Source organism: Sinohyriopsis cumingii, unplaced genomic scaffold, assembly GCF_028554795.1.
Source record: "Sinohyriopsis cumingii isolate HCF-2022 unplaced genomic scaffold, ASM2855479v2 utg000127l, whole genome shotgun sequence".
NCBI lineage: Eukaryota > Metazoa > Mollusca > Bivalvia > Unionida > Unionidae > Sinohyriopsis > Sinohyriopsis cumingii.
In genome coordinates, this window is record NW_028315871.1 from 6,495,676 (window position 1) to 6,523,584 (window position 27,909).

The 27,909-nt window shown below is 38.5% G+C and overlaps 1 long non-coding RNA gene across 1 annotated transcript; it reads left to right on the plus strand.

Moving 5' to 3' along the window:
- Positions 1 to 4,342: 4,342 nt before the first annotated feature.
- LOC149774871 (uncharacterized) lies at positions 4,343 to 27,909 on the plus strand. Its single transcript, XR_016416702.1, has 3 exons — positions 4,343 to 4,480; positions 26,152 to 26,398; positions 27,423 to 27,909. It is a non-coding gene; the product is annotated as an uncharacterized LOC149774871 (long non-coding RNA).

The following is a 27,909-nucleotide window of genomic DNA, read 5'->3' on the forward strand; positions in this document are numbered from 1 at the left end:
TCTGCTCTCCGTGTACCAAAGACACACTTGTGTACGGACTCTGTGATCTAGACTCTGCTATCCATGTACCAAAGACACACTTGTGTACGGACTCTGTGATCTAGACTCTGCTCTCCGTGTACCAAAGACACACTTGTGTACGGACTCTGTGATCTAGACTCTGCTATCCATGTACCAAAGACACACTTGTGTACGGACTCTGTGATCTAGACTCTGCTCTCCGTGTACCAAAGACACACTTGTGTACGGACTCTGTGTTATAGACTCTGCTCTCCGTGTACCAAAGACACACTTGTGTACGGACTCTGTGATCTAGACTCTGCTATCCGTGTACCAAAGACACACTTGTGTACGGACTCTGTGATCTAGACTCTGCTATCCGTGTACCAAAGACACACTTGTGTACGGACTCTGTGTTATAGACTCTGCTCTCCGTGTACCAAAGACACACTTGTGTACGGACTCTGTGTTATAGACTCTGCTCTCCGTGTACCAAAGACACACTTGTGTACGAACTCTTTGATAGGAGTTCTGCAGTCCGTGTAACAAAGGCACACGTTTGCACAGTTTTCTTGTACAGCATCATCTGCACTGACGTTTGGTCCATTGCTGTCTATGTTCCACTACTGTATGATTCATTCGCTAGCTTACCAGCTTGTAGTTAAGACAGAGCTAGAAAATCGTACTATCATTTTAAACTTGGCACTGGAAAATTAGTCCCAATATTCAGGTTTTCCATATCTTAAAGCTACAACGGGTTATTCTGACTCTGGGGATGAAAAAAAAAATCCAGAAAAATTACAACAAAAATAATTCAGGACTCATTTCTTCAATATATTCTCTATTTATTTTTGCCATGACGACATGATAATAATTTCTTTGCAATTTATAAATTTAGTCATATACACACAAATATAATTCCAAAACATGTCAGATGTTTCTCCACTATTTCAAACGTTAGCTTCTTACATTATTTTTGATACATTAGCTCAGCCTGTTTGCAAACAGTAAATAATGCGGGCAAATTATATACTATGAAATAATGTCTTTCATTTTGTGTCCATACATTTAAACCGGAAATTAACAGATCAAGTTCATCTCATCCTTGAATTTTGACATTCCGAAATGTTCCTGAAAACTGGATATTGTTTCCGCGAGAATTGAAGGTCGGGGGATTGAAGCCCATGACGTTACGGGAAATATATACTAAACATATACTTGTCAGACATAATTGATATATTTCAACCGTGATATGGATGGGTTCACTATATACTAAACATATACTTGTCAGACATAATTGATATATTTCAACCGTGATATGGATGGGTTCACTATATACTAAACATATACTTGTCAGACATAATTGGTATTTTTCAATTGTAATATGGATGGATTCACTATATACTAAACATATACTTGTCAGACATAATTGATATATTTCAACCGTGAAATGGATGGGTTCACAATATACTAAACATATACTTGTCAGACATAATTGATATTTTTCAACTCTAATATGGATGGATTCACTATATACTAAACATATACTTGTCAGACATAATTGGTATTTTTCAACTCTAATATGGATGGATTCACTATATACTAAACATATACTTGTCAGACATAATTGGTATTTTTCAACCGTGAAATGGATGGGTTCACTATATACTAAACATATACTTGTCAGACATAATTGATATTTTTTAATTGTTATATGGATGGATTCACTATATACTAAACATATACTTGTCGGATGGATTCACTATATACTAAACATATACTTGTCAGACATAATTGGTATGTTTTAATTGTTATATGGATGGATTCACTATATACTAAACATATACTTGTCAGACATAATTGATATTTTTTAATTGTTATATGGATGGATTCACTATATACTAAACATATACTTGTCAGACATAATTGACATTTTTTAATTGTTATATGGATGGATTCACTATATACTAAACATATACTTGTCAGACATAATTGATATTTTTTAATTGTAATATGGATGGATTCACTATATACTAAACATATACTTGTCAGACATAATTGATATTTTTTAATTGTAATATGGATGGATTCACTATATAATAAACATATACTTGTCAGACATAATTGATATTTTTCAACTCTAATATGGATGGATTCACTATATACTAAACATACACTTGTCAGACATAATTTATATTTTTTAATTGTTATATGGATGGGTTCACTATATACTAAACATATACTTGTCAGACATAATTGATATTTTTTAATTGTTATATGGATGGGTTCACTATATACTAAACATATACTTGTCAGACATAATTGATATTTTTTAATTGTTATATGGATGGGTTCACTATATACTAAACATATACTTGTCAGACATAATTGATATTTTTTAATTGTAATATGGATGGATTCACTATATACTAAACATATACTTGTCAGACATAATTGGTATTTTTCAACTGTAATATGGATGGATTCACTATATACTAAACATATACTTGTCAGACATAATTGGTATTTTTCAACTCTAATATGGATGGATTCACTATATACTAAACATATACTTGTCAGACATAATTGGTATTTTTTAATTGTTATATGGATGGATTCACTATATACTAAACATATACTTGTCAGACATAATTGATATTTTTTAATTGTTATATGGATGGATTCACTATATACTAAACATATATTTGTCAGACATAATTGGTATTTTTTAATTGTTATATGGATGGATTCACTATATACTAAACATATACTTGTCAGACATAATTGGTATTTTTCAACTCTAATATGGATGGATTCACTATATACTAAACATATATTTGTCAGACATAATTGGTATTTTTTAATTGTTATATGGATGGATTCACTATATACTAAACATATACTTGTCAGACATAATTTATATTTTTTAATTGTTATATGGATGGGTTCACTATATACTAAACATATACTTGTCAGACATAATTGATATTTTTTAATTGTTATATGGATGGATTCACTATATACTAAACATATACTTGTCAGACATAATTGATATTTTTTAATTGTTATATGGATGGGTTCACTATATACTAAACATATACTTGTCAGACATAATTGATATTTTTTAATTGTAATATGGATGGATTCACTATATACTAAACATATACTTGTCAGACATAATTGGTATTTTTCAACTGTAATATGGATGGATTCACTATATACTAAACATATACTTGTCAGACATAATTGGTATTTTTCAACTGTAATATGGATGGATTCACTATATACTAAACATATACTTGTCAGACATAATTGGTATTTTTTAATTGTTATATGGATGGATTCACTATATACTAAACATATACTTGTCAGACATAATTGATATTTTTTAATTGTTATATGGATGGGTTCACTATATACTAAACATATACTTGTCAGACATAATTGGTATTTTTCAACTGTAATATGGATGGATTCACTATATACTAAACATATACTTGTCAGACATAATTGATATTTTTTAATTGTTATATGGATGGATTCACTATATACTAAACATATACTTGTCAGACATAATTGATATTTTTTAATTGTTATATGGATGGGTTCACTATATACTAAACATATACTTGTCAGACATAATTGGTATTTTTCAACTGTAATATGGATGGATTCACTATATACTAAACATATACTTGTCAGACATAATTGGTATTTTTCAACTGTAATATGGATGGATTCACTATATACTAAACATATACTTGTCAGACATAATTGGTATTTTTCAACTGTAATATGGATGGATTCACTATATACTAAACATATACTTGTCAGACATAATTGATATATTTCAACTCTAATATGGATGGATTCACTTAACAATGAATTCAGTTAAACTGCATCAGTTGCACTTTTTCTTGCAAACTGATCCCACCAGGGAGATCACCGCCCTTGCAGATTTCCTACGACATCCGTATCCTTATAAAGTCTGGTGATCAAACGCGGTTTCTAAGAGCGTGATTTCGCTATATCTAAGTGGTCACTATACAAATTTCTATTTCAATTCGTAGCCGCATAGCATAATAATAGGAAAAATTAGCTATTTTGTTATACAGCGAATTATTGGTTATAGATTTTCTACATCTAATTTTAGTTGATGAAATTTGATATTCAAATATTTACATTGATTGCCTCTTTCAGTTTTCAAAAAGTTTGAATCTCACATCATCTTCAATCTTTACTAATCCGATCTTTTTGAAAGCTAACTCGGTTTATATATGTAAACAAAGCACGGCTTGGTGGGCTTTTCAATCGATCGGCCAATCCGAAACGAGCTGGCTGAGAGGACATGACCTAGTAAATGGAGTACCCGTGTAACACCGTGATACAAATCATATACAATCATACTGTACTATGAGATATTGTCTCTAATAACAAGCGTACTCGAATACATGTCTGGAGTCTTTTATTGTTTTTGTAGGTAATTTTATTTGACAATCTTTCATTGTTGTTGAAACAACGCTAAACGGCGATTGCATATAGATGTATAAACAGGGGTCATCTCAAAACAATTGTGTAGTACTACAAATAGCTGATCGAATACTGACGGTAGCGACACACACACACAGCAGCAGGGGGGGCGAATCGGACATTTTGTCCAATCGTCATTTTGCTTAATTAATACTTTCTGCACTCAGCGGATCCGGTGTCGTCAGCGCCCGGTAAAAAAAAAAACGACGTCGTCGTCGGGGGGTCGTCCAATCGTCATTTGGTTTAATTAATACTTTCTGCGCGTCGATCTCAGTGTCGTCAGCGTCCGGTAAAAAAGCGCGACGACCGCGTCGATGTCATTGCCCCCCCCCCCCCCTGCTGCTAAGGGGCTATTTACAATGATCTTACAAACAGAGTGATCACTAACTCCTCCTCTTGTAGATCAATTAGGTTATTTGACTGATCGGTAAGTCTAAAATTAATTCTCGTTAAAAACTGATTATGGCATCGCATATAGACCGGATTAATTGGGCTCTCAACGATTAAGAATCCGGGAGGGGCTGTTGGTGAAAATGAATAAAGGATATACCCCTGTTGAGCTTGATTTGATTGCTTGGTATCTACCTGGTAACTCCCTTCGATAACATCACACACTAGATTGATTGCTATCACCGATGCGATATTTACGTTGTATGGAGCAATATGCCTACCATCATCTCCGTTATCGTGTTTGAGGATAGTTGATGGACCGAGAAAATCATTAAGAGACTTTCTTAGTTCTGGCGCGTTGTATCCTGGAAACTTGAAATCGGGTAAATCGGCTTCTGTGATATTATACTTGGTTAGGAATTTTTGTTTATTATCATCGCTGTTAGCGGATATTATTTTAACGATTCGCTCATATATATTCCATGTCTGATATGAGTTGATTTAACACCTCAACGTGTTTTCGTGCTTTTGTTTTCCGTAGTTGTTCTAGTTGCAATTGGTAATTACGATTAATCTCGATAAAAAAACTATTGATATCATTTAAATTAACTGTGGCCATGACGAACGATTCAGGAGTTTTATTATACTGAAAATACCATTGCATGGTATTCCTGTCTTGAAATATAAACCAACTGGGTAATAACGTGTTTTTTATAATAGACAAATCATTTCGATAACTGGGATCAATTTCATGATACGATTGCGCATTCGTGTGCAAGTCCGCGGGGATTTCATGAGGTGGATTCTCAGGCCAACCTAGTATGGTTCTTATTGAACTGTTATAAATATCAACCATATACCCCGGTGTGCTTATTTCAATCGTCGACGATAACGTCGGTTCATGAACCGTAATAGCGATTTTTGATTCTTTTCCTGTGATCGATTTTATCCTGCGTTGAAATTCTTTATTGATTTGTTCTACTTGGTATGACCCAGTTGGTATTGTAACCTCCTTCCAGTCTGGGGTCCCATTGGGTTTATTTGTCCATGCAAAAACCAGCCAGTTATTAGGTTGTTGTCCGTTAAATGCATCCGCTCGGATATTAGGCCAACTGTGATATACTCGCAATTTTGCCAGCGCTATTTCCTTCACTGGAATCGGAGAAGGGAAGTTTACACTGAATTCTGGCTTCGTTGATGTTATCGATATCATACTTGTTTGTACCGGAGTGGTGTTCTCCGCGATCCGTTGAAGTAATTGAAACCCTTCGGGGTTCAGCGACATTATTATTATTCGCTGTTTCTAGTGTTTAATTTCAACACCGAATATTAACAACCTGCTTGTTTTCAGGAGAATGTTTTGAGCCCATTGAAGTGGTTTCCAGCTTCCAGTTGAAAATCCTCGATTTTTGACATCGCGGAGTCATAGAACTGGACCATCGTGGAGAATTCAACATCGGATATAAACGAATTATCTATCGCCAACGAGATCAACCCGGATAATTTCGAGTACGCGTCGGATACTATTTGATGTTTTACTGTATACTCGTTGAGTTTTTTCTGAGAACACGATGATATCTTTCTAGTGATTGCGTTGGCGACTCCAGCAATTGTTGTCGCCGCGGAGATAGCGATTGGAACAGCGATCGGGGCCATCATGGTCACCGTGGATAAAATAACACCGGTACCGGCTACTATACCTGACACCGAGTACACGACCGCGTCGATGGTGGTTATTTTTCGACGGTATTTTTTTATTTTTACACGGTATTGTTCGGAAAGCGTTTTCAAATTCGCGGAGAATTCTTTTACGGTATTGAATCGATATTGATGTGACGTCGGTGATACCTCTGATTCAATTACCTTGGTGGTCATTTTTATTTTAAAAGAGCTAGTGTTTTTAATTACTTAGATCCGCTACAAATTCCACATACCATGTAATGTTTGCCCTGGTTAAATTTCTATCAACGGCATAAATTGTAAACGGTTCAGTTGCGTCCTTGTCTATAATTGTTGATATTGTATTGTTAAACCCGGATGAACTCGACGATAATATATTAAACTGCATCATTGAAACCAGTGTCAATCGATAAATGCCCTTAACAGTTGCGGTAATATTTACTATATTCTGTGTAGGAGTCCAAGTGAATGATCCATGCCGAATCGTGTATACTGTGTTGATGGTGTTCTCGTGAGGGATTTTTATTTTTGTCATTTCCGGTAGTCTGTCTTTGATATCTGTAACATCAGCTCTGATTGTTCCTATTTCCTGTGTATGCGCGTCTATATTCCCCTTAATCGCTGCAACATTAGTTTTGATTGTTTCTATTTCCTGTGTATTCTCGGTCATACTTTTTTTGTTCGCTGTAACATCAAGTTTGATTGTTCCTATTTCATATGTATGCACGTCTATACCTTTTTTGTTCGCTGCAACATCAGTTTTGATTATTCCTATTCCCCGCCAATACGCGTCTACATTTTTTTTGTTCGCTTCAATATCAGCTCTGATTGTTCCTATTTCCTGTGTATGCGAGTCTATATTCCCCTTAATCGCTGCAACATTAGTTTTGATTGTTTCTATATCCTGTGTATGCGAGTCTACATTATTTATGATCGTTGCAACATTAGCGCCGATTATTTCTATTTCCCGTTCATGCACGTCTACACTCCTTTTGTTCGTTGCAACATCAGTTTTGATTGTTTCTATTTCCTGTCCATACGCAGTGATATCATTTATAGTTATTGTAATTTCATCCGATTTGACATTTTTTCTACCAAAGAATTTATCAACGGCGTTATCAACCCTGTTAAAATTTTTTCGTAACGAGGTAAATTGGCCCGACAGCGTTGTAAACTCCAAAATACTATTTTTTATCCCTACAAGATTCGGTTCGGTCACCGTCGGGGTTCCAAAAAAACTAGCAGTAGTGAGTTGTATACCGGTGACAGACTTTTGTATCCCCTCGAACTGATTTGCTTGCGCGTTAAATTTATCATAGAAATTTTTTAATGAATTCGACATGGTTATATAATTGTCGCCCAGTGTATTTATTTTTCCATTTATCGTCAAGATGGATTCACCTGATTTAAGTCGTCCGTCGCCGGTATATAGCGCGATAGTGTTCTCGGCGGCATTACGTTGTCGTATTAAAACGTCATACAGCGACACATTACTGGATTTTAATTTACCCTGACGATCTTGAAATACAACTATTTCGCCCGGGTCAACACTGGTTAGATTTAACGTATCAGCGATTTCATCCTCAATTAGTTTTTTTATGTCATCGGTGGTGGACGTTATGGATTCTTTCAGCGCCGAAACCGGTCGTCCCCAGATATCAATCATTATTATTGTAAAAAAAACACAGTGTTTTTAATTAACCCGCCGGGCCTCTACGACCCCACTAGTGTATTCGTTTACAACCACATGAGGTGGTTTCCGCGATGATGAAATCTCCGCGAGTACGTTCAATACCTCACGGCCGCATATCGGTGGGTCACTTAATTGTTGTGTTGGCAGCGTGGAATAAAAACCGGGGCTGAACACGCCCGGATATACCGCATGAACTCGTTTGGCGGGGCTAGCCCGTATGAATCAAAATAGACGATCGCACGCGGATCAATTGCGTATGCAACCCAATGAGTTCCCGCTCCGGAGGATTTATCGAGGTTAATTATACCGGTTTCAATATTCCTTGGTTTTGTCGGTAATTGATCCCTCATAAAAACACCTCTGAAGTTTTTTTTATCGCTAACGCGTTTGCGGCATCTATTAAATCAAAATTAGACATAGGAGTCATTGACTCTTGCGTTAATAAACGGTTCCCGGTAGTCTTAGACCCTTCCCCGAGTACCATGAATACTGGGTTCCCGGTAGTCTTAGACCCTTTCCGGCTACGGGTCGTCCTCATTTCTTTTTTTTATAGCCTTTCCCGGTTGCCTTCTTCAATGCCATTCCCGCCGCGGTACCAACGGCTCCTAACGCCGCCGCCTTCGCCACTGCTGGGGCCGCCGCGGCAATCAACGCTGGAATCGCAGCTAACAGCGGAAATATCTCGCCGGTCTTTTCCATGTTTTTAATCGCTGCGGCCGAAAAATCTATTTGAACACCCTTTTTATTCTTCATTGCATCATTGAAATGTTTTATTTGACGCGCCGTCAACGATATCTTATGATTACCACCTGCCATCTGTGACGGCTTTAACGTTATTGTGGTTCCACATTGTTTAGCCGACTTTGATCGTAATTTCTTGACTTGACCATCGGTCAACTCTACACCGACAACACTATACGACATTTTTATTGTAAACGCGTTTATGTTTTCAATTACATGTTTTCCACTGGTGCATCAACGATTCTCATTCGTCCACCAACACCTTCCAACAGCATTGATTTATCGCTGAGAATGACAGCAACCGCTCTATAATTAACATTACCCGGGGCTATACGAGCTCGGAAGTGTATATCAACGACGGACTGTCTCGTTAAATCAAGATGTTCCAGCGAAAAGTAATAAATCGGATACAGGTTTTTAAAATCAAGTTGGATATTTGCAAACCGGTGTCAACGTTTTGATCACGACCCATATATGACAGCATCCGATGGTACACGCGAGCAATATGGTTGTTGTCGTAATTAAGCTGTATATCCTCGGATGGTTCCTGTTGTCCGTTTATTTTCAGCGAAACCTCCCTGACTCCTAATTGATCAAATATCATATGACTGTGTTCTTGATTATTCAATCGATCCCTATTCTGTAGCGCTATAAATATATGACGCGGGGCTGAAACGCCTTGTTTTGATGCCAGGTGCCATGTAAATGTATCAGCGACATTATCCTCTTTAGCATCAGTTGTTACCGCTAGCCAACTTAACAACGATTTTCCCCCCTGTTCCATAAATGATAACAATCGTGCTTCCGTGGTAACTGATGGAGTCAACACCGGCATCCACAATGCTATTTTAGTTAAAACGACTTTACCGGCAGCGACACCAGCAGCACGCCATATTGCATTGTTATCATCGCCCCTTCGCGATAGCGCAATTGTATGCTTAGCCCCATAGATAACTTTTCTGACATTTCTGCAGAATCCAAATATGTGATGGAGTGGAATCGCGCATGAAAACTGTCGGCGTTGTCCTTGTAATGTTGCTACTCGTGTTGCAAACCCTAGATTAAAATTATCGTTAGTACTTTTTATAACAGTGAAATCAGCGTCTGGTTTTGCTCTGCGGTCTGGATTGGCTGCTTCAGCTTGATTATCAACTACGGTATTTTCTTTCATCAGCACGTTAATGTACTGAATATGATCAGCGTTATTAGTGGTATCCTTTGCGAACATCATAGATGGGCCCGCCGATCTTGTATAATCGTCAGAATATCTTGCTAGCCCGATTATCGTTGTTGCAACATCAACATCGTTTTCTATTGATTCAATTTCTCGCCCGTCAATGAGATATCTAGCACTCTCAAATAACGCCATGATGCCGTTGTTGACAAAGCCAACTCGAACACGAGGGTTATTTGCGTATGGTGCATTATCGGCAGCATTTGTTACAAGTTCTCCCTCAATTTCGATAAACGCTTCACACGGCAAAAAGTATTTACTGGTATCTTGGACTTGAAGTTCAATTCGCGATCGTAGGTCGGCTTGTGGTGGTTGATAGGAATAAAATTGATAATCACGGACAGAATCATCCCTGCGCACTGGGGCGTCCATATCAAACGCGGGATCAGCGGTTCGCGCAAACATTTTATTATTTATCATGTTGACGTTTTCAATTGCGAAACTCTTTGAGTGGAAAATCTACGATTTTCATCAACGTCGTTTTCGTCGTGAATTCTTTAAATTTTGTTTAAGGCCACTTCCCGCTATCGCGTTCATGAGCGCGTTGGTTGTTGCATCGGTGGATGGCTTTGCCGCCAACGACTCTAGTTTTTCTTCCACGGCGTTATTTATTACTTTACTGACATTTGCAGGCATCACTGTCGTTGATGGCATCACCGGTGGTTTCTGTTTTTTTCTTCTCACCAACGACACTAGTTTGTCCTTTGCTGCAGAAAACGCCCTTCCGGCAACATCTCCAATAGCACTAATACCCCTATCACGAATAACATCAATAGCCTTCATTCCTAATTGTTTGGCTAACGGCGCCACTTTTGGAGCCATTCTTGTAAATAACCCCGCAATGGTGCTACCGAGACCGTCTCCGTACCACGCGCGGTATACAGGCAATCGTGAGTTTACCACGTAGACGCTGACTGGTTTATCATGGTTGTAGTGTATAATCATCTTTATTATAAAAACACCAGTGTTTTCCAATTAGTGATTGGTCAATCGCTGTAATGACCGTGATCATCAAAACCGTCCACAAGTTCGTCTATGAGCGTTCGATATACATTAATGTCCATGATACCACCGGCAAATAACCGCCTGCAAATATCAGCGGCTTCATTAATAATTTCATTGGAATTATTTCCTGCTAATTTTTCCTCCGATAAGTACTTCTAACCGTGATATATCACTGAGAACATTACCAGGACAAGTAACGTCTTTACCAACAGAGTATCCTTTTCCTTTTTTTGGTTTCCTACTTTTAACCTTATCGAGGAATGCTTTGTAATCGGTATCACCACGTGGTATTATATCCTTATATCTACTTGCTAAATACACTATTCTTGTCCATTTTTCCACCGAATTTACATTTTTCTCGTAGCCGCTATTGATATGCTCATCTCGTGTGCCCTTAGCAAAATTTGTAACAGTAAAATTAACTAATTCTTCATCGTCAAGATTTCTGATTGTGTCTATTGTGCTCTTTTTAAGTACATTACGGGGTATATTCTCCTTTATCTCCTCCTGTTCTTGTATTTCTTTCTGTATTTCTTCCGGTATTTCTTCTTCTGGTTCTCTTGCGGTGGCGCCTAGTTCTTCTTCATCGGCCATTGTAACATAAGGTTCTTGTGGGTCCGTTATAGCGAGTGGTGGCGGCCTCTCCCTCCGTTGGTGTGTTGTAGCAACCGCTATTTTCGCAGGAAGTGTTTTCAGAGACTCTTTTGTTTGTTCTGTCTCTGCCGCTATCTTTTCAAGCGCACCGAGGACGGGCACAGTTGCCGCCGTAACATCTTTGGTCGCTTTAGTTACCGGGGCAAAGAGTTGTTCGCTTCCAACAGCAAAATCAGTTTGCATTTGTTGCCGCGTTTGAAGTTTCTCTCTCACTCTGTCTCGTAACGGTATAAACATTTTAAGCGCTGCTAGTCTTTCACGTGCTAATCTCGTTGTAAGTGATTCACCTACCATTTGTTATAAATAAAATTCTTCTAATTTTATAATACAAAACCCCAACACGTCATTGCAATTACCAGGTCAAAGTATACGACGCAATCCGGGAAATCACGGGAAGGGTTTTAAACTAGTGGTTAGATGGTAACACCACAGCAACGGCGGTGTCGCAGTAATCAGTACGCACATAGCTGTATAGGAAAATCCAGATTGATAAGAATTCTTGGAGGAGAAAATATACCTGCATACGTATATGGCAAAAAACAAATGTTGTTTTAACGTTTTACTTGTACACACGAGTATAATCGGTGATTTCAATTGAGAGTTCTCTCCTCCACAGCGTCTTCGTCTAGAATCTTCCTGATGTTTTTAATTTTATTAGAGATTTCTCGACGCCGTTCAAAAGCCTGTCCGAGTTTTTGTCGTATTTTTTCAACGGTAGTAAACAATCCAATAAATGCATTTACGTCATTGCCATACAGGTTTTCATTGATCGTATATTGTAATCGCTTTATAAAAGAATACTCACGTGGCAAGGTATATCGACCTTTCTTTGATTGCTCGTTAATAATTTCATAATCGGACAATATTTTTTGGTTATCAAGCTTATCAGATAATACAATTCCTTGATTTTTTAATTTTGAAATTTCAGTTAAAATGTTATTGATGTCTTCGATATTCATTCATATTCTCTTATAAACATCTTTATTTCTAATATAAAAAAAAATGTTTTACAAAATGAACTCTAGGCGCATAAAGGTGCTGTTAACATCTTTACTGCCTAGAGAAATATGTGCGTGATTATGGACTCGTATAACATGAAGTTGCCACCGCATCTTCGTGTTAACAGAGAGTATTATGATTGGACGGCACACCCGTTTGGCAACTCCGCTGGCGCCCTATGACGTCAGAGAGGCCCATCGGTTACATCTATCAACAACACATCTTGGAACCCCTTGGGTGCCTTCGCATCCATCTGAGCCCAAGGGAACCCCGAAACATACATCTCCGGGAGGGAGGCCTAAGGTGACAAACGTCATCGTAGACCGCCCAGAAGATATGCTTGGGGGGACATCACTACATGTACTTAATTAAGGATGGATATATATGATGGGACGGCACAAGACAGCACAAACATAAAACGGCGGGGCGGAACTCTACGGCCGATTCGACCAATCAAAAGCAACCCAATTAAATTAACCCGGTTGCATGATTGTGAACAAAAGACAACCACACGCCCGAGTCAAGTGTGTGGGTTAGTTTTGATTGATCGAAACGGTTTTCGAAAGCCCCAGGCTTATAACGAGTCGTCTTATATATAAGGTGACTAATACAACCGCGTCAGTTACAAGGTTTGTGTTAATTTGAATTCCCTTGAATCGTTAAATCCTTGAATACTTATTAATGGTGTTTCACAGCATTTAAATGAAACCAAATATTTGAATAAAACATTAAAAAAAAGAATACAGCTGTTAGATAACAGCGTGTATTTCATTAGTTTTCATCGTAAAATGAATAATTAATCGTAACATTAATTGGACTTCAAGGGACGTAACTCTTGTCATGCGACGCTATCACAAAACGAGTTATCTCCCTTTGATGTTATATATGAAAATCGAATTCTGTGACCCGTCTTTTTTGAGATCGCTGTTTTAGTTATATTTTCTGCAACAAATCGTACTGCGGGCATACAAATATCAAAATATCTACTGGCTTCATTCATTGACTGAAAAGTTTTTTCTTCGTGCGTTGTTGTATCAAATGATTTTACACTCTTTGCTTTCTTTGAGTATTTACCAGTTCCGCCTTTTTTGGTATTCTGACTTTGCGAGATAGCTTGCAGGTTTATAAGAGAATTATCAGTCTTATTATTATTAATATGATCAATCACAAACCCATTCTCGATTAATCCGTTAAATACTTCAAATACCATCCTGTGAACATAATAGCTTTTTCCTCCCGCAGTAAACATCAAATACCCGCTATTACTAACAACACCAACCGGCTTTTTTAGTCTGCGGTTTCTAACAACGCCGTCGCGAGATGCCTCGTAATTAACGAGCACAGGATGCGGCTGAAATTCTTGGTTCATTTGTATAATAATACTACTTGTCTAATTCATTATTTGGTTTAATTATAAACCTTGCAATGTAGTCCTGAGGAGTTTTGATGATTTTGTCCTTGACGGAGTCAAGGACGGAGTCAATGACGGCGTTTTTTATTCGCTTGTCATAATAGCGTTTTAGTTCCCTGTATCGCTTTCCGCCACAATTGATACACAACTGTGATTTTCCTCTTACACCAACGTGGCAAACCAAGCACGGGAGGGGGCCATTTGAACCATTACGAACGCTTTGTAAATGATACCCGCAGAATTCACCTCTACATGATTTATTGCACGGGGTTGTCGACCCAATCACCAACCATTTGCAGTGATTCATTATACTATATTCTTTCATTTAAATACTTGTTTTAATTATATGGAGGAGTTCGAGAGATTAGCAGCAATTAAGCCCTGGAAAAATATTAGGTTTAATCTCGATAGAGTCCTCAAGGACGCACCAAAAGCGTTAATAAACGATAGAACCCTGTTGAATAAAATACGCGACTGTATCAATGAATTCAAGCGTGATGGTGCATCTCATAGTTGGTCAACATTTCGAATTGATGGTGTTGTTGATGCTACCATGAACGACAACCGCGCAGCAACGATAATATCACACCTTGACGGTAAAAAGTATTTCTTCAGAGTAAAATTCATTGTCCGGGTGGAATCAGATAATTGGATCATACGTGATAAATTTGAACCGGTTCTCAGCGACAAGAAAACAGTTATTGTTAGCCGCGACTCCAAGCCAGGGCTGTTAACCGGAATTGACAGACCATACTATGAACGAGCGTATCCTGAAACAGCAGTTGTCTATGGAATATACCCGTTAAATAAGAAACCTGATATCGGAAAACTAGCGCCGATGAAACAGTCAACGGGGATAAATTGTGTAGCAGAACGAGTAATAGAGCATTTTACAAATGCGTGTCGAGGAAATAAACTGACCGATTTACGACGTAGCAAAATAAACCAATGGGAGGAGACAGTGCGCGAGCGAGGAGCAACCATCAGCGACATAGCGAAATTAGAAACGTCGTTGAGATTTCCAATAACCGTTACAACAATAACCGGTGAAGTATTATATGAATCAAAGTATAAATCAAAGGGAGCCCCAATCAAAATTATTGATCATAACGAACACGCGTGGACGCCCGCGGTCACAATATTTCCACGGGATAGAACAGTAAAGTATATCCCGGGGGAATTCCTGGGAGAGGATGGTTTTCTCGCGGAGAGGAAACTATTTGATGCTATTGCTTGTTTGTGTAAAAACGACCCTGTGTCAGTGTGGTTACTTCGCAGCGCTGAAAACGATGCGGATACCTTTGATCAGTTTGTAAGACCAAACGGTGAATTATATCGCACTGAAGCGTTTCACAACAAGATGAAAAAAAACCGCCATGGAATTTGAAGAGCATGATGAACAACTGCTAACAAATTGTTTTACGATTCCATCGGTTGCGGCTCATGTTGCAGCAAGGACAAATGCGTGGAGACCAACGCGCAAGGAATTTCTACCGGATGTACAATCCAGTTGTTTGGAATACTATCACGGTGGACTATGGAACACTGAATACAACCGCGACGCTATGATTTCCGTTGATATGGTTGCCTGTTATCCAGCGAGTTTTCTCGGGTATGGATCCGCCGCTGAGTACTTTAAACGATTTGGACACCCCAGACATGAAATGACTCGTGTTGCTATTAATGGACCACTGCCTGATTTTGATTTAACCGGATTCGCTCGCATAGTATCATTTGAATTCGCAGCAGGACTTCATCGCTGTTGCTATATTTGGATCGGTAGACACATGGCTGAAAAGAGATGGCTTCCAATAGCGCTGCTACGGTTTATGATTGATTTTAGCATGCTTGTATCGTTGATTGTCAGTGACGCGATTATATCATACCGGGCGCAGACTGAAGTCTGGTTACCAGAACCAGAGCGTCTAGATAGCATAATTGACGAGTCCAGAAAACACATTGATGCCGACGAGGAATATATCATCGAATGGTCCAAAAAGATATTCAACCAACGAAACCGCGAGGCAAAAGATCTCGGTAGAAGAATAATTGGTAAGTTCACACAAGGTGGAAAAAACTGCGACTACAAACGATATTGCTCACGGCTGATTATAGATGACGCAGAATATGATTTCGTAATCAAGGACGCAGTGGCAAAAAATAGATACGTGAACTGCAAAACAGCTCTGCTGTCCAATGGAACAAAGTTGGGTACAGTTGTTACCTACAGCGATGGAGACAGCCCGGCATATCCACATTTGAGGGCGTCTATGCTGGGTTACGCCGCTATCAATTTATTCTCGATGATAAATAGATTTCCCGACACCGCGGTTAGAGTTGCGATTGATTCATTTTACATAGACGTAAAGTATAAGGGAAACATAGCCGAGTTTACTAGTCCGGACGAGAGTTGGGGTATATGGAGAATTAAAAATGAAATACGACGCGATTATTCCCCGTCAGCAGATGTCACCGTTGAAAATAATTACTTACGCGGTGATAATCTATCAGAATGGTCTAATGCACCACCGTGTTCTGATCCAATTTGTAGATATAAAACAGTTTATTTAAGCGGCTGTGGCAGGTCAGGAAAGACGACTCGGGCAATTGAATTATTTCGAACGCGGGCAAGTATAATCGTGCTTACACCGACCCATAGACTAGCGCGAGAGATAAAACAACGAAATGTTGACGCCGTTACTTATCACAGCTTTTTTCGATACAGCGCCGGTGAGTGGACTCCTGATCGAATGGGGGAAAAATTTATTCCTGAGGTTATCATCTGGGATGAGATATGTACTGTTTCGTTAGATGTTTTACAAATGTTTCTTGAGTGGTTGCTGCGCGCGAATACAGCGGTGATAATGTGCGGAGATCATGGCCAACCACCACCATTTGTCGGCGAGGGTCCACATGATTGGTTAAAGGGTTTTGTGGACTATTATGAAGAAACCGATACTGATTACCGAGCACTTGATGAACAACTGCGCGAGGTTAAAAAATTAATCAGATTACAGCCGGATAGAGTTCAATGTGAAATAATCCGCGAGGTGATTCCGGAAACGCCGTTAAATGAATTCTGGGAAACATGGAGACCAAACGATTTGATTGTAGCGAGTAGAAAGATAGTCAGAGACACACTTCAGCGGAAGTTGTTTACGTTGCATAAGGAAAAGTTTCCAACGCGCCCAGTGCCGTTATGTTATAGACCCGCTGACACACGGCGGCAGAACATTGAAGTTGAAATCCCGGGCCCGACAGCGTCAGGGACAAAAAAACAAATTCTTGTGCTGAATGATATTGTGCTCGTTGATATCAGCGTCGTCGAGGACGCGCTACGTGCTGATAAATCCCCCTGGACGCTAGGATACGCAACGACAATACATTCCTCGCAGGGATTAACTATCACGGATACAATTGTTTGGATGGTTGATAATCGCATCGAATGGTCAAATCTAGTCTATCTTGCAGTGTCCCGAGTACGGAGGATAAATCAGCTTCGAAGAATTGTTATTGACGAAGTCACCGACAAAGTCACCGACAACGACATCATCGATGCAAGCGTCATTGATAGAAAACTCTCGGGTTACCGCCAACAGGATAAAAAAAAAAAACAGCGGCGTTTTGATATTGATGCCGAATTAATAATTGCGTTACGACAACAACAGAATAATCACTGCGCGAGTTGCAATTGTGTAATGCGCTGGCGTTATTCGGATAAAGACGCTCGCCAATTTACCGTGGACAGGATCGATAACAGTCTCGGTCATGTCAAAAACAATGTGAGGTTGACCTGTCTTGAGTGCAATAGACGCAACGGCGCTAGTTAAGACCACGCGGGGGCAATTGAGTATCGTCAGGTATCACTTGTAGTTGCTCGCGTGTAAACCCCCGCTGTGGGGCAGTTGAATCCAGTCTATAGATCGGTGGTCTACCAGTTGATCGTGTTATCGTTGATATGTTATGTGTGGTAACACTCCAAATAGGATCAGTAGCTCTTTTTTTTACCGCCTTCAAGCTCTCCTGGTTCATACAGATATCTAACAGTGACATCGCCGAGAATCGGCTTGGAAACGCTATTTAATTTTGATCTTCCGGGTATATACTTTTTTTTAATCGCGTCGCTGGGCTCCATGTTGATTGCTCGGGTAATCTCGTTATTTAACGCTGCAATTACGCCTGGTAATCTTTTAACCCATTCACGAGATCGTTTTTCCTGGATGAATTCTTTCGCGTATTGATATCCAAATAACCGTTCAGCAAGAGTCCGATTGAATCGTTCAACAATTGCCTGATCACGATGTAGCGCAGTATGACCTCGTCGTATCGCGACGCTATGATGTTTCAGCGTTGATAAAACAGCGCCGCGAAATTCACTACCAGGATCAACTTGTAATAGATTTGACCAGCGCAGAGGACCCCTTCGGTAAATCCGCTCAAACGCATCGGCTACTTCAGTTGCTGACTTTGTTTTCAAGGGCTCCGCTTGTTTGTATCGACTCGCAACATCAACTACGGTTAGCGCGTATTTGTGACCGTTGTCATGCGGCAGAAATAATATGTCAGCTTGATGAACTTCATTGGGTACGGTAACATCAAAGTGCGAGAAGTTGATTTGTTTAGGTGGTGGTAGATAAATTTGCCATATAGCCTGTTTGGATAACCAATTAGCCGCAACGGCCTTTGTTACCTTTGCAGCGCTTGCGAGTTTACCAATTGCGGCCTTCCCCTTCCAGTATCCTCTTGGAGAATAATAGATGGATTCCATGTTGTTATTATAAACACTAGCGTTTTCAATTACCAGCGCGAGAAGCTCCGCTTCCAATCATTAATTTACCTTTCATAGCCGATTTTACCAACCATGAAGCCAATTTTTCCTTGAATGATTTATCAGGAATAGCATTTAACGCGTGAATTAATTTTATATCCGCGATATGACGCTGTTGCAGATCGCTACTTTTGTAGTAAGCAACATCATGAGCATGACACGCCTTATCGATAGCGTTTATTGGATACTCACCGGGTTTGGGCTGATTTTGATCATCGAGTCTGATATCTAATCGTGTTCCGGGGCCACAGTAGCTATATCCTGGGAGGTGCTTTTCTCCTGGATACTTTGCCCACGGTGTACCGGGGAGTTTTGATAACTTGGCTGCAATATCACCTCCTCGCTTTTTTTTTAAAACACGCCCGGGTCTAATAGAAATAAATCTAAATTTCTTTGTACCGCATTGTACACACTTACCAGTAAGTGCCGATCTGTTATTTCTTGTTGTAACGGTTGTCATATCATTTGTGCCAGTGCGCGCTTTACACTTCACACAATATAAATCCATAATTTATGTATAGAGATATGAATATAATTGATTTTTCGGCGACTAAAACGAGAGAACCAGTTAAGCATGTTGCAGCGTTACCAAACTCGATCCGGATGATTATCATCGGACCATCTGGATCCGGCAAGACGCAATTGTTACTTAATTTAATAATGAGATGGATGAAGTGGGATAAGTTGTATTTAATCGCCCCTAGCGTAGATGATCAACGATGCTACGAGGTGTTGAAAGATTTTAACGAGAATGCATCAGCGATCGCTGAAAAAAATGTTATTGAGTTTATTACAGATATCAGTGATGCACCAGGTATTGATGATATTGATGGCGACGTTAACAATCTAGTCGTGTACGATGATGTTATGTTAGACAATCAAAAAAACCCAGCTAGGATATTTTCCAGAGGCAGGCATAAAAACACCGACGTGATATATGTCACTCAACGATACACTCAGATTCCAAAAGTAATCAGAGACAACTGTAATATTCTTGCTGTTTTCAACGGCGTTGATACACACACGCTACGAAATATTTGGCAGACATGGTGCGGCGGTGACATGGACTTTAATGGTTTTCGAAACTTTTTTAGTCATGCTCAGTCGACCCCACATGGATTTGTAACGATAAATTTACATGATCCTCGGACACGATATCGTATTGGACTTGACCAAATATTCGGTTAAATTGTAAATAATTTTCATTGTAAATAACTTCTTAGCAGCGGGGGGGGGGGGGGGGGGGCAATGACATCGACGCGGTCGTCGCGCTTTTTTACCGGACGCTGACGACACTGAGATCGACGAGCAGAAAGTATTAATTAAACCAAATGACGATTGGACGAACCCCCGACGATGACGTCGTTTTTTTTTTACCGGGCGCTGACGACACCGGATCCGCTGAGTGCAGAAAGTATTAATTAAGCAAAATGACGATTGGACAAAATGTCCGATTCGCCCCCCCCCCCCCCCCCCCCCCCCCCCCGCTGCTCACACACTACCACCACCACCAAGTTCATCTCCGTTTGTTTTTGACATTACTGCCCGCTACATGGGCCATTACAGTCTGGTGCCAATTGACTAGAGATCTGTCAGAATTATTACCGCCATGAGAAGGAACTTCTCTACATCCATTCTTCTGGTCACTTGAGCAGGTGTAGCACAGGAACTTGATAGATTATGTTCAATCAGAAATCTGACCCCTTTGCTATTGAATACAGAATATTTCAGATTTTAAAAAATTGTTTTCTGCCATCTGAGTATAGATTTTGATGATTTCCATTAAAATATGCCAAGGACATAAGTGTTCTCTCTTTCACACACACACACACACACACACACATGTGAAAATAACATCGCATTGAACTGCTTGTGGACAATGTCATGTGTGAAAAGAAACACCTTGCAAAAGAGCAACATTTATCAACTTAAATTTTTTTAATTTTAATGAAAATTTAATTTAAAATGAACTTCTTAAATAAAACCATGTACCATGTTTTATAATTGACTATTCTAAGATAGTTTAATAGGCATTTTTACTGCTCCGGTGGCCTAGTGGTAAGAGCGTCCGCCTCGGATGCTGGAAGTCGTGGGTTTGATCCCCAGCCAAGTCATACCAGAGACTTAAAAAATGGTACTAACAGCTGCCTCGCTTTGCGTTCAGCATTAAGAGGTTAGTGTTAGGACTGGTCGGCCTGGTGTCAGGATAATGTGACTGGGTGGGACATCATGCTACATGTCTGCGGCATGATGCCCCAGTGCTAGACATCACTATAAACTGCCACACTGCAGACATCGTAGCGATATGACTGAAAAATTGTTAAAGCTACGTTAAAAATCAAAATCACATCGCACATCACATCACAATAGGCATTTTTGATTTATAGCAGTTTGTATTTGTATTGCTACTAAAAATTAATTAACAGTTTTTTAAAGTGTTACATTAAAATCTGTCTTGAAAGACCACTGCTATGTGAGACTACCTTTCTTGAGAGACCAGAATTTCAATGCACAGATTTATTGATTATATATGACCTATTATGAGAAACCACCTGTCTTGAGAGTCCATATCTTTTTGGCAGAAGGAGTGGTCTTTCAAGACAGGTTTTACTGTATTTCAAATAATAAATTCTCAATCAAGCTTTTACTTTTATGGAATTTTTTTCTAAGTTGGCCATTTTGATCTTCCTTGTTTTCTAATACAGTAGTGTCAGAAAAAGCATGAGACTATCATGTATGAATGAATTGCATTCATTGAATCTTTGCATCAGTGTTTAAGATGCAGCTATTTAACCAAATATGCACACTTTTTTATTTTGATTAAAATTTTCACTTTGTCAGTGTGTTTGCATTTAAACTTGAATTATTTTCTTGCCTTATTCCATGACAGTAAGTATATTGTCAGCGAATCAAATTTTTCTTACAGTTCATTGCAAAGATATTTTAATACCATCCAATAGCATTTTTAGTTTCTTTACAAGATTACTGTCTGGTGACAAATAATGGCATTCATTGTGATTATTAGGCATTCACAAGATTACTGTCTGGTGACCACTAATGGCATTCATTGTGATTATTAAGCTTTCACAAGATTACTGTCTGGTGACCACTAATGGCATTCATTGTGATTAGTAAGCTTTCACAAGATTGCTGTCTGGTGACCACTAATGGCATTCATTGTGATTAGTAAGCTTTCACAAGATTACTGTCTGGTGACCACTAATGGCATTCATTGTGATTATTAAGCTTTCACAAGATTACTATCTGGTGACCACTAATGGCATTCATTGTGATTATTAAGCATTCACAAGATTACTGTCTGGTGACCACTAATGGCATTCATTGTGATTATTAAGCTTTCACAAGATTACTGTCTGGTGACCACTAATGGCATTCATTGTGATTATTAAGCTTTCACAAGATTACTGTCTGGTGACCACTAGTGGCATTCATTGTGATTATTAAGCTTTCACAAGATTACTGTCTGGTGACCACTAGTGGCATTCACTGTGATTATTAAGCTTTCACAAGAATACTGTCTGGTGGCCACTAATGGCATTCACTGTGATTATTAAGCTTTCACAAGATTACTGTCTGGTGGCCACTAATGGCATTCACTGTGATTATTAAGCTTTCACAAGATTACTGTCTGGTGACCACTAATGGCATTCACTGTGATTATTAAGCTTTCACAAGATTACTATCTGGTGACCACTAATGGCACTCATTGTGATTATTAAGCATTCACAAGATTACTGTCTGGTGACCACTAATGGCATTCATTGTGATTATTAAGCTTTCACAAGATTACTGTCTGGTGACCACTAATGGCATTCACTGTGATTATTAAGCTTTCACAAGATTACTGTCTGGTGACCACTAATGGCATTCACTGTGATTATTAAGCTTTCACAAGATTACTGTCTGGTGACCACTAATGGCACTCACTGTGATTATTAAGCATTCACAAGATTACTGTCTGGTGACCACTAATGGCATTCATTGTGATTATTAAGCTTTCACAAGATTACTGTCTGGTGACCACTAATGGCATTCACTGTGATTATTAAGCTTTCACAAGATTACTGTCTGGTGACCAACAATTACATTCACTGTGATTATTAAGCTTCAACCGTAACAGAATCTGAATTTCTTTCTGTCCAAATCCCCCCCCCCCAATCCAGTAAAGTGAAATTGGAATGCATTGTTTATTAGTATTCCAAAGTGCATTTTCTGATTAAAGTTTTGATATGGAATCATGTTAGGTATGATTATAAGACCTCCATGCTTGTACACAGCCACACCCAAGGGGTTGTTGATTAAAAAAAAATGGATGAATGCATTGGTGCTTGCTTGTAAGGAGGAAAAAAGGAAGAAAGAGACTGGTCTTTATTTTATTTGATTATGCTAGTCTGACAGATTTCTCCATGATCATTCATTTGTTTATTGATACATTCATTTCTTTTTATTTCAGAGTTTTCTTTTCTTAAAATTTGTTATTTTTGTGATGGCATTCTGAGAAAATTATTTTGACATCTATACTGATCTCATTAGCAGTGTGGCACTTCAAGCATGGGCATGCAAGTTTCCCACAATTTTTGTCTTATGTCCCGCAAATTCCTTGTTTCTTATGTCCTCCAAAGCCCCTATGGCCTATGGCCCCTCAAATCCTCTATGTCCTAAGTCCCCCATATCCCTGATTTTATGTCCCCCAAAGCTCCTATGGCCCATGGCCCCAAATCTTGCCCCCGAATGGCTTCTTTTGTGTCCTTTTTGAAACATATGCCTGCAGTGTTTGTACATCTAAGTGTATGTTGGTGCTAGCATGTCCAAAGTCACTAAAGATGATAGAAACTGTTAGATAAAAATACTACAGAACAGTACAGATGATTGGTTGTTATGGGTTTACTGCCATTTTCAACCAAGGATAGACCATTATAATTGGTGGAGGAAGAACCAATGACCCATGGGAAGCTACTAGCAAACTTTTCACATATCTATTTTAGCCAGGTATGAGACTCTAACCCATGCAGATATAGGTGAGATGTCAGTGACGAATAAAGGTGTCTGTCTGTCAAAGCAAATAAGATTGTTTTTAGCTCTATTAGTGCATTATGGACTTAAATTTTCCTTTGTCCCAACAAAATGTTGTGTGGCTCACAAATTTGGAGGGTGGGTGACATAGTGTCCCTTACCCTTATGATCTTAGGTGTGACACTGCATCAGATAGTCTTGGATTTCCACACAAGTGTTCCTTTATTTATATTTTTTATGGTGTCTTTGGGAATTTTTTTTCTTTTGTTTTGTACATGGAATAAAATCATTTTCTTGTCTTGCCATATTTTTTGCTTCTGCAAAACCCTAGCACAGGAGTGATCTGCCTTAGACTGTGTGTGTTGGCTTTTGTTGTAGTCAGACTTCCTGTTGTCAGGCCTTTGTAGTAGTCAGACTTCCTGTTGTCAGGCCTTTGTAGTAGTCAGACTTCCTATTGTCAGGCCTTTGTAGTAGTCAGACTTCTTGTTGTCAGGCCTTTGTAGTAGTAGTCAGACTTCCTGTTATCAGGCCTTTGTAGTAGTGAGACTTCTGTTATCAGGCCTTTGTAGTAGTCAGACTTCCTGTTGTCAAGACAGGTTATATACGTCAGACAAGCTTGCATCATATTTTGAATGTATGCAGTGTGTTTCCTGGGTTTTGGATGCTTTTGACATAACTGATGGTAAACGCGATCTTTATCTATTGATTGGTTTAAGTCAATCAAATCGTCTGTGGATCATGGATAATTGACAACATTCCATCCCATAACGTTTTCTGGTTTATGATCAGTTGAGTACAAAATAAGCTCATTATACAGATTTTAAACCAACCAACACTTTTTAAAATGGGACAGCGACAATTTTATATCCTTTGTCAGTCTGGCAGACAGCCCATCCACCCATCTGTCAACATCTTTTCCTAAACTGATGGGTGAAAGCTCAGAATCTTTGTAGTTATTTTGCCCCTGTGGTGACTATCTAGCCATTATGCTTGGTATCTCTGAGTCAAGGGTCAGATTGGCAAAACTTTAAATTACAGTCTTATGTTCAAACATCTTCTGACTGAACTTCATATTTGCAGCTGATCAGAAAGACATGTGCTTGCAGTAAAACACATCAATCCTAATGAGGTTACAAGTAAACAGTAGCTGTCAAGATCAGTTATATTTTACAGGTGTTAGGTGTCGATCACACGTTAAATATATAATTGTAAATATACATGTAGTGAGTGTATCTACATTAACACAGAAAACTCAATGCTGGGTCACTGAGGATAATTTACTCTTTGAAAGACAGGATGAAAGATGCATCAGGTCTTGGCTACTTTCAAGAGACAGGTGCATCAAATCATTGTGACTTCTTATAATAAACTCATTGTACATATTTTTGTGTATGTGATACAGAGATTCCACAATCAACATAGATGCAACTCTGGAAATGACAATTCTTGGAGAAAGGACTGTAACTGCTATGCAAGCAGATGATGCACTGGCTAAGAAGAAATTTCCCCATTAATTAGTTTTGCAGACAAGTTAGAAAAAGTATTTGATGTTTGTTTTTGTCGTCATATTTAATTGCTATTATATTGTTTATATTGTTATTATATTGTTTACGATATTTTAAAAAGAATATTTAATGGAATCTCTTGCTTTTTTCTCAGTTCATTGCAAAATGCTGAACTGTGTGCTTTATCCCAATGCTAAGAAACCTCTGGCTAAGTTTTATGCATTTGCATGTGAATAGCAAATGTCCTCAGTTTGCATTGTTTGTTTATGCATCTTTTGTATTTCTTGCAAATTAAGTTCAATCGCTAGATAAAAATATATCATTTAATTATATAGCGAGATAATTTTAAAGTTGTGATAAATTATTCATAAAAGCATAAATATATAATGTATTTTTCAATGTTTATTTCAAGTCTAAATCAGTCTTGCTTTTTTAATTAATTTGCAGTGGTGAAACCTGCCAACAGATTTTGGATCTGAGTGATGAAACCTGCCAGCAGATTTTTGGATCTTAGTGATGAAACCTGCCAGCAGATTTTGGATCTAAGTGATGAGGAGAAAGACCTCCTTGAGGATGAGACTCAGAAATTCATCTTAAGACCAAGTCAGTAGATTATCCCATGAGTTGAACCAAACTTGGAGGACTGTTGGAAAGCAGTCAGAAACCTTACAAACCCAGCAATAGGAAACTGAGGGTATAAGTTCTTTGCAGGGTGAACATAGTTGTTCTGTCATTACGTTGTTGTTCTGTCATTACGTAGTTGTTCTGTCATTGCATATTTGTTCTGTCATTACAACATTCTAATGCTGATACAGAGAGGATGTTATCCATTCTTTGCAAAATACAAAAGTGATGGGGGGTGGGGTGAATTTGGACAGAAAGAAATTCAGATTCTGTTAAGGTTGAAACTTAATAATCACAGTGAATGTCATTGTTGGTCACCAGACAGTAATCTTGTGAAAGAAACTAAAAATGCTATTGGATGGTATTCAAATATCTTTGCAATGAACTGTAAGAAAAACAACTCTTTTTGATCCACTGACAATATACTTCTGTCACATAATAAGGCAAGAAAATAATTCAGTTTTGCATTAAACGATGACAATGTATATTTGATTTTTGCAGACACGTACAGTGTTAACTAGAGTAGCTTGTTTTATTACCTTGACATATAGTTACTGAATGAGTACATCTCGCTGCAAGTCGCTTGTAGCATGATGCCCATGTTTCTTGATATGCACGGGTACTTCACCCCCTGTGTCTTGAACGTCTTGTTTCTTTTAATAGTATAAATAGTAAGGTTTTATTGTAAGTGGTAGATTATTGCTTGGATCTTGTCACAGAGTGTCGGTTTGGAACTGTAAAACTACAGCCATAGGGGTAAGTGACAACTGTTACATAATTTTGATTCCTTTGTATATTTATGCTTTTCAGCATGACATACTTATTTTATTATTATCATAAATTTGATAAAGCTTTGATAGATAATATAACCACATTTAACAGACAATTCACTGTTAGAATTTATTCCTTTTCACTTGTAGGACTCTGAGTAGAAAGTCACATGTAGAGTGTGGGTTTAATGTATTTTTTTTCATTTGTGTAAACCATTAGGGACATTGATCTAATATAATGCACTATAGGCATGTGTAGAGTGGATATGTATCCATTTAATATACATGTGTTTGTGTGATAGCGTATGTTTCATCTATTTGTAGCTGAAACTGGTGGAGGGTGAATGTTGTTGAACCAGACTGAAACTGGTGGAAGGCGTTGTTGCACCCGACGGAAATAAGTGGGAGGCATTGTTGCGTCAAACTGAGACTGGAGGGATAGTAGTTGAGCCAGACAAAACTGGTGGAGGGTGGAAAGTGGAACTTGATATTTTGTGTTGGGAAGGTGAACAAGAGTGCACCCAGTGTGGTTGGAACTGACATTTTGTTTTGTCATATTTATATATAGGATATCGCTTGTATGAACCAATGTCATTATTATCATTGGAATTTCAGCATTGTGTGATCATTATCTCAATCCTCGTCATTACCATTATATACATATATACAGATATTTCTTTCATTTGTGAATGTGTGTGTAGGTTGCATGTGAGAGTAGGATATAACATAGATTGTGTCATTTTTTGTTTCATGCCATCATCTTTTCATACAATACATAAATCTTGTCATTCACACACATTGTTTGTGTTAT